This window comes from Muntiacus reevesi, chromosome 11 (genome assembly GCF_963930625.1).
Source record: "Muntiacus reevesi chromosome 11, mMunRee1.1, whole genome shotgun sequence".
In the NCBI taxonomy this organism is placed as follows: Eukaryota; Metazoa; Chordata; class Mammalia; order Artiodactyla; family Cervidae; genus Muntiacus; species Muntiacus reevesi.
Genome location: NC_089259.1, coordinates 42,976,248 through 42,984,064, shown reverse-complemented (window position 1 = coordinate 42,984,064; position 7,817 = coordinate 42,976,248).

Genomic DNA, 7,817 nt, shown 5'->3' with positions numbered 1-7,817 from the left:
GTAGGAACTCTCTCTCTCTCTCTGGGCTTTCTTTCTGAAAATATAACCATATCAATTTTGTTCATTAGTGGTACATAAGGTCCTTCTAAGTTCCAGTCATGTTTTATTCATTTTAGGGTATGAACCCATTTTTATCATTTAAAATAAGTGTGCAATGCATGAAGGCTGAGTGCTGAAACTAAAGAAGCCATACCATAAAAGAAAATTTAAAGCTCAGTAGAAAATGCCTAGGCAATTCTATGGATTTGGAACACTCATCTTAAAATCAAAATTAAGAGTTGTCATAATTCTTTAAAGACTAAGCACATCTGTCCATCTATGACAGCATCATTGACTGAAAAGGGCAAACATCTCTAATAGAAAGACAGTCTCCAAAATATTGATACATCTGCTACTATTTCCATCATTCCACAAAGTTTTATCAATAAAACAATAGAATATAAAAGCCTTTTCAATGAGAAAAATTACTAAAAAAGCAGTAATTTTGAAGATAGATTGAATCATTTGTCAGGAAACGATAGGACTGATTTGCATTAGCACTGTGCATTTTCTTTAGACTACTTCCCTATTGAGGAGAAAGAAATAATGTCTGTGTTGTCTGAATCTTCAATAGGTCATATCCTAACATGAATTTAATGTTTATTTTCACACAATGATAAATGAAAAGGAATTTCTTACACTGTTATGTATTTCAATCCAAGAGATCTAGTTCATGTTCCTGAGTCAAAGTGCAGAAATCTGATGTATCTGCAGAGACCAGGAAATAAAAAAAAGTAGTCCACAGCAATAATTTTGTTTTTCATTCTTATATTCCGTTATGAATACTTCCAAAAGGATTTCCCCTCTGGATTTGCCTACCTGCTAAAGTTCAAACACCTCTTAAACAAAGAGGTAATAAAAAGCTTTAATAAGCAAGTCTTGCTGAGTGAGGAATCATTAGTGTAGAGGTGCAGAAAAACACACTTTCTTATTTGTAGAAAAGTGTTAGGAAAGCAGAGTGTGGAAATAAGAGTCATCAAAATGCAAATATAATAAGCCATTTAAATAAGCAAATGTCACACTAATATTGTGCACTAAATCTTCTTTTCCCTAGCCTCCCCGAAAGTAGAGATTTCATTTCTTCTTCTATCTTAATAGACATTCTTATTTACTTTAGAATCTGTTGAAATGCTTCTGCCTTAGCAAGGTTCCCATGTGAATAAATTGCAAAGTTTGATCTTCTAACTCTGATAATTTCTTATTTATTTTATAGATATCTCTTAAAGGGGGTAGGGATTTTGCTCTTGCTATTGGCCTTCTTAACAGACACCTATCTTACAGAGTCTCGAAGAAAAGAAAACAATGATGCTTAAAATTAAACAGTTTGAGAAAAGTGATTTTTGCTAGTTCCACCAGGTCAGAGGTTAAGAAATGTAATTAACGTGATAGCTCTAAATCTTTCTCGATATAATAAAATAAAATGAAACAAAATTTTTAAATCAAACAAGTAGCAGTATTTTGCCATGTTCATGATCTCAGTTAACTTTCATTTCATGCAAATGGTTGGTACACAGAAAATGATGCTTAAATAATAACCCACATAGATGACTATCAAAATAAAGACAGATCATTGCTCCTATTGGAGAAGAAAATGGCAACCCACTCCAGTATTCTTGCCTGGAGAATCCTATGGACATAGGAACCTGGCTGGCTACAGTCCATGGGGTCACAAAAGTCAGACACGACTTAGCAACTAAACCACCACTATCACTCCTATTAGAGCAAGGGATAGATCTGAAAGTAAACAGTGAAGTTAAAAAAGCTCGAAAGGTGTTTTAAAAGATATTTGCCGCTAAGATACAGATCTGGTTGTGTGTATTAGGGGTAAATTTTTAAAAAGTCCTGAGGTAGAAACACATATCTGAGAAGAAATTATTTTTATAGATATAATTCATGGAAATATATAATTTTTTCTTAGGCCTGAATGGTAACTTCTTACAGGTAATTTCCAACAAGGTACAAAAAGGTATTACTCCTCCTTTTTGTAGGTAAAATGATAGAGAGAGATGAACTAGAAAGGTAGATAGGTGTTTGAAAGCAACACACTTCTCAATTGCTATTATTTTAGGATAATATTTATGTGCCCTCTCATTTGATTAGGATATAAAATTATGAATGCCAGAGTTATGAATCAGATTCCCATGTAATTTTTATTTATTTTTCTGATTAGTCATTGATTGTACTAATTTATAAATCTAAAATATTGTAAAGAGTGACTAGACCAAAAAGCAGATTTAGGAAAATACAATCCAATATCCTCTTCTGAAAAGATGGGTGTTTATTTCCTGCTGCTCATGAGATAGCACTAGTACTACCATTTGAAAATACTGTATAATTTATTATAATAATATCATCTATTAAGTATTTGCAATATGTTCAGGCATTATGCAAAGCATTTTTTAATTCTCAGAATAATTCTCTGATATAGGTATTGCAATTATTTTTTCCAATTTATGGAAGGAAAAAAACTCAGGTTAGTAACATTTTAAAATTTGAATTGTGTTTGAAAATTACTCAGTGAAAGAGCTAGACTATGAAACTATGCTGTCCAGTATGAACCTATGTTGGAGAAGGCAATGGCACCCCACTCCAGTACTCTTGCCTGGAAAATTCAATGGACAGAGGAGCCTGGTGGGCTGCAGTCCATGGGGTCACAAAGAGTCGGACACCATTGGGTGACTTCACTTTCACTTTTCACTTTCACGCATTGGAGAAGGAAATGGCAACCCACTCCAGTGTTCTTGCCTGGAGAATCCCAGGGACGGGGGAGCCTGGTGGGCTGCCGTCTATGGGGTTGCACAGAGTCGGACACAGCTGAAGCGACTTAGCACCAACTTGAGCGTATGTTGTCCAATGTGATATCCAACCTCCTGACTAGAACTATACAGCTACTGCTACCAAAAACAAATCTAAAAGCAAGAAAATTTTAGTAGTGCTATAAAAGATAAACTAGGGTAAATTAAATTATAAAATATTAAAAATTAACAAAACATGTTGGTAGCTACATTTTCTAGCAATTTAACTGAAAATATAAGAGCTGTTGAAAAAAGATAGTGGCTTAAAGAAGACACCAATTTTTATTTATTTATTTTTCTCTGGTACAAGAAGTGCAAATGTGGACAGTCCAGCACTGATATGAAGGCCCTCCTGGCTGACCTCATAAATGTTCCGAATGCCTTCAGTCTTTTGTCTCTCTATCATGCCTGATGCCTGGATTTCATATTCAATCTGTGGTTACAATATGAAAGTTCAAACAGTTACATCCATGTTCCAAGTAAGAAGGATTAAAACCCAAAGAGAAATAGATGGACTAAAGCTACCTGTCAGTTAAGCCATATATCTTTAAAAGGAGTTATCTGGGAAGTCCCTATTAAAACCTTAACCAATATCATACAAATAAGAAGTTAGTCACATGGTCTCCTCTGTCTATAATAATAGGAGTCAAATGAAATTTTTCAGGGGGCCGTGTTTCTTATTCACTAGCCCCAAAAAAGTGTGTTGGGGAAGAAGGAAGACTGAATGCCAACTTGTAAATAATCAACAGAAACTTTCTAACTTTAAAAATTATTTGTAAATATGTATATATATTTAAAAACTATATATAAATATATATATGTATATATATATATATATATAAAACTGTGTATTTGTATGTTTAAGTCATTTTTTCCTTAGGTAAGACCCAACAAATCGTATATTTCCTTGTATTTTAAATATAGTGTAAAGAATGGATTATAAAGAAATCTAAATTCTTATAAAGGAAAAATTCTGTAAAGGCTACCCTACATCCAGAAAAAGACAACTTTCCTCAGGATTCACCAGTTCTTGATTTCTTCAGCAGGATCCTGTTCTGACTGTCTGGGAAATCAGGAGGACATAGCTGAGTGATGGGCAATTCAATGTGGGATCACAGAGAAAAAGACACATTATCTTTTAAATTTTATTATTATCATATTTTAAAAATTCACTGAGGAAGCACTAAATTTGAATATAATAAATACACTCAATTTATAGTAGAGTCAGCACATACACATTCTGTCAACTTATAAATTGTCACTGTAATTATTATTATTATTATTTTTTAAATTTAACAACTAGAAGGTTTTTATTATCTCAATAAAATTATTTGAGTAGTAAAGTTATTTTTGGATGACTTTATATATCTGACTGGCATTTATTTTTTAAAATCTTACCAATGTATTCATACCCTTGTTCATCCCCACTTAGTACATGAAGATGATAGACATAATTTAGCAGCTATGATAGATTATTTTGATGCACACAATTAACCACCTCATGCCTTTTCTGATTCTTTGGTTTGGGGAGAAGTTAACTCTGGATAGCTTAAGTAAACAGAATAACTTATGAGAAAATTATGAGTATAAATGAAGGCAAAGATGAGTGGAAAAGTTTAAGTATTGAAATCAGGACAAGTTCATGGAACTGAGGGACATGACTTTAAGGTGATAGCCCCCAAATCTCCAGTTTTTGTTATTATTATTGAAAGATAGTTGAATTGTGTGTGTGTGTGCAAGCGCGCGCGAGCGCCCTGGGTCACTCGGTCATATCTGATTATTTTGTGACTTCCTGTTCTATAGCCTGCCATGCTTCTCTGTCCATGATATTTCCCAGGCAAGAATACTGGAAGGAGTTGCTATTTCCTCCTCCAGGGGATCTTCTTGACCCAGAGATTGAACCCACATCTCCCGTGTATCCTGCAGTGGCAGGCAGATTCTTTACAGCTGAGCCACCCAGGAAGGCCCTATAGTTGACATATAATGTTTTAGTTTTAGGTATTCAGTAAGGTGGTTCATGAGTTTGGGTAAACTGCGGGAGTTGGTGATGGACAGGGAGGCCTGGCGTGCTGCATGCAGTTTAAGAGTTTGCAGAGTCGGACACGACTGAGTGACTGAACTGAACTGAACTGAACTGAAGGTGCTTCAACTATACATATATCTATATCTATATCTCTATATCTATATCTATGTCTATATCTATATCATCTATATCTATATGAGTTTTCCTGGTGGCTCAGTGGTAAAAAAAATCTGCCTGCTAATGCAGGAGACATGGATTCGACCCTTGGGTCAGGCAAATTCCCTGAAGACAACCTACTCTGTTACCCTTGCCTGGGAAATCCCAGAACAGAGGAGCTTGGCAGGTTACAGTCCATGGGGTCACAAGAGAGTCAGACATGAACTGGTGACTAAACAGCAGCAACAACTATATATATATATATTCTTTTTTTTTTTACATTCTCTTCCATTATAGGCTATTAAAAAATATAGAGTATAAGTCCCTGTGCTATACAGTAGTTCCTTATTGGTTATCTATTTTATATATAGTAGTGTGCATATTTTAACTCCAATCTCCTAATTTATCCTCCAAATTTGGCAACCATAAGTTTCTTTTCTATGTCTGTGCATCTCTTTCTGTTTTGTAAGTAAGTTCATTTGTACTTTTTTTTTTTTTTTTAAGATTTCATATTCAAGTGCTATTATGTGATGTTTGTCTTTCTCTGGCTTACTTCACTTCATATGATAATCTGTAGAAAATTTCAGTTCCAGGAAGAAGACAGAAGCCAATTAGCTTATTGAGCATCACTGCTTTGTGTGGATAATCACTTGGACTGGCAAAAAGACCAGACCATAACCCATGGAAGACAGATGGTTTTCCAATACAAATTCACTCGCTATTATCCAAAGTGGCAAAAACGACTCATGTTGAGTGTCGCTTCTTAAGATTTTGTCTTTCTCTTAAGTAGCATAGTGAGTTTTCAGTGACTCAAAAGTGTGAATATTGGGAATTTTTGGAAACACAATAATAATTAGGTCCATTGTAAAAGAATAGGTTGTCCTTACAACTTCCTTTAATGTTTAAATGCCAGGTGCTGTGGAAACTTTTTATTTGTTTTATTATATCAAGATGAAGGTCACATTTTAATGACCACTGATGTCACCCTGTTTTTCTCTTCACTGCTTGTATATTTTCAGGCACTTTGGCCAAAAATGAAAAGCACTTCCCTTCTATTTCCTACAGGATCCCATACAACACAACAGTGGCAAAGGATCCAAACGACTTTTTCCTACTGTGAATCTGGCAACCGAAACTATTTCATCTCAAGCAATTGCAATCAAAATTGCTTTTTGATCCACAGATACATTTATTTTCCTGTTTTATTCTTGCTATTGCTTTTGTTTCTCCTCAAACACACAAATATAATACAGGTTTAAATTCACCTCTGAAAAATAGAGGAAGCAAATATACTTATTGTTTAAACTGGGTGAACGTCCACATTTACAAGTTAGCATTTTTATTTGTAGGAATGATAGGCAGAAACCAACATTAAACTTTTCATTTCTTCATGTTTATCTTATTTTATTTCTGTACACCTAGCCTGATGTGTTCAAGTGCATTTCCTATTTTTTCAACCATTTCAGACAAGTATTTCATAGATGAAATTCTGATAACTTCAATCATCCACTATCACAAACTTTAGGAAAATTACAAGGAAAATGTGAAAGTTAACTTTCAGTGATTTAACTTTGTTGATAGAAATCTGTAGTGGTTGACCTCGAACCTGGAACATGTTAAAAAAAATGACTATTAGGAAATTAAATTAAGGAGATGTATGAAATGTATCCATGGGTAAAGACACAGATGACCAGGGCCTGAAATATATTTATAAATATATTTGATCATTAATATCTTTGCTATCCTCGTATATCTTTTTTTGTCAGAAAGTTAATTCCAGTAATTTGAGTGCTGTAGTTCCTTTTAGGATGACAGTCAAGAGCTCCTCTGGATGTATACATCCCGTCATTTATAATCCATATTATAAAGTTACCAGAAAAATGAGATGGCTTGAAATATCTGCTAAATATTTTTGCTAAAATCCTTTCTGGATTTTCTTTCCCAATTAATTATCAACATAATATCTTTTTTGGATATCAATGAAAATACAAACAGTAATTATTTCATGGTCTACAAATAGATGATTAGGCAAAACAAGATTAAACCTAAACAAACATGGTTAGCTGGCTCACAGTTTGAGTGATGTTATGAGCCCAAACCATTTTCTTAGACATTATTATCAATAATACTTCAAAAATGAAGACTCAGAATTTTTCACAAAATGTCACAATGTATATGAACAGTACCACAGTAATACTGAACATAGGTGCCACACTTCCTTAGTGGTAGAAAGCAAGATTTGCTCATAAAATCATTTAGTGAACGCATGGGTTTTGAGAAGCTGCAAAGAAGAACATAGAAGTGCTAGCATGCAGACTATGGCCCAAGGGATTTGAGTAGAAGCTACTCTAAGTAGAGGGCAGTGATGGGGTAATGACATAAATATTTGCAAGCGGTAATGTAAAAGATGGGTCCTATTTCAGGCCAGTTGCTAACTACATTATTGCTACACATTTAGTCTGGAGGAACAAGTTGTGAAGAAGTAAAATCATACCTACTCCTTGAACTGGACTTGCTTCTGAAGAACTACTCTTGTCCTTTATCCTCTTACCCAGTTTGCCTAAGATTCAGTGTTAGCTGTTGACTGTTTCCATAATATGCCATTAAAAGCTGTGTGTGTGTGTGTGTGTGTGTGTGTGTGTGTGTGTGTTTGGGGTGTGCTTGTGAATGTTTACATTTAAAGCCTGTGTAAAGACTCCCTAATCCAGAGTCAGCAGAACCACATTTTACTTTTGTCAGAAGTGGTTCAGGACCTTGATGAGCATGTTGAAAACTGTGTAGATAGAGAAGCTCCCTGTGTAGAT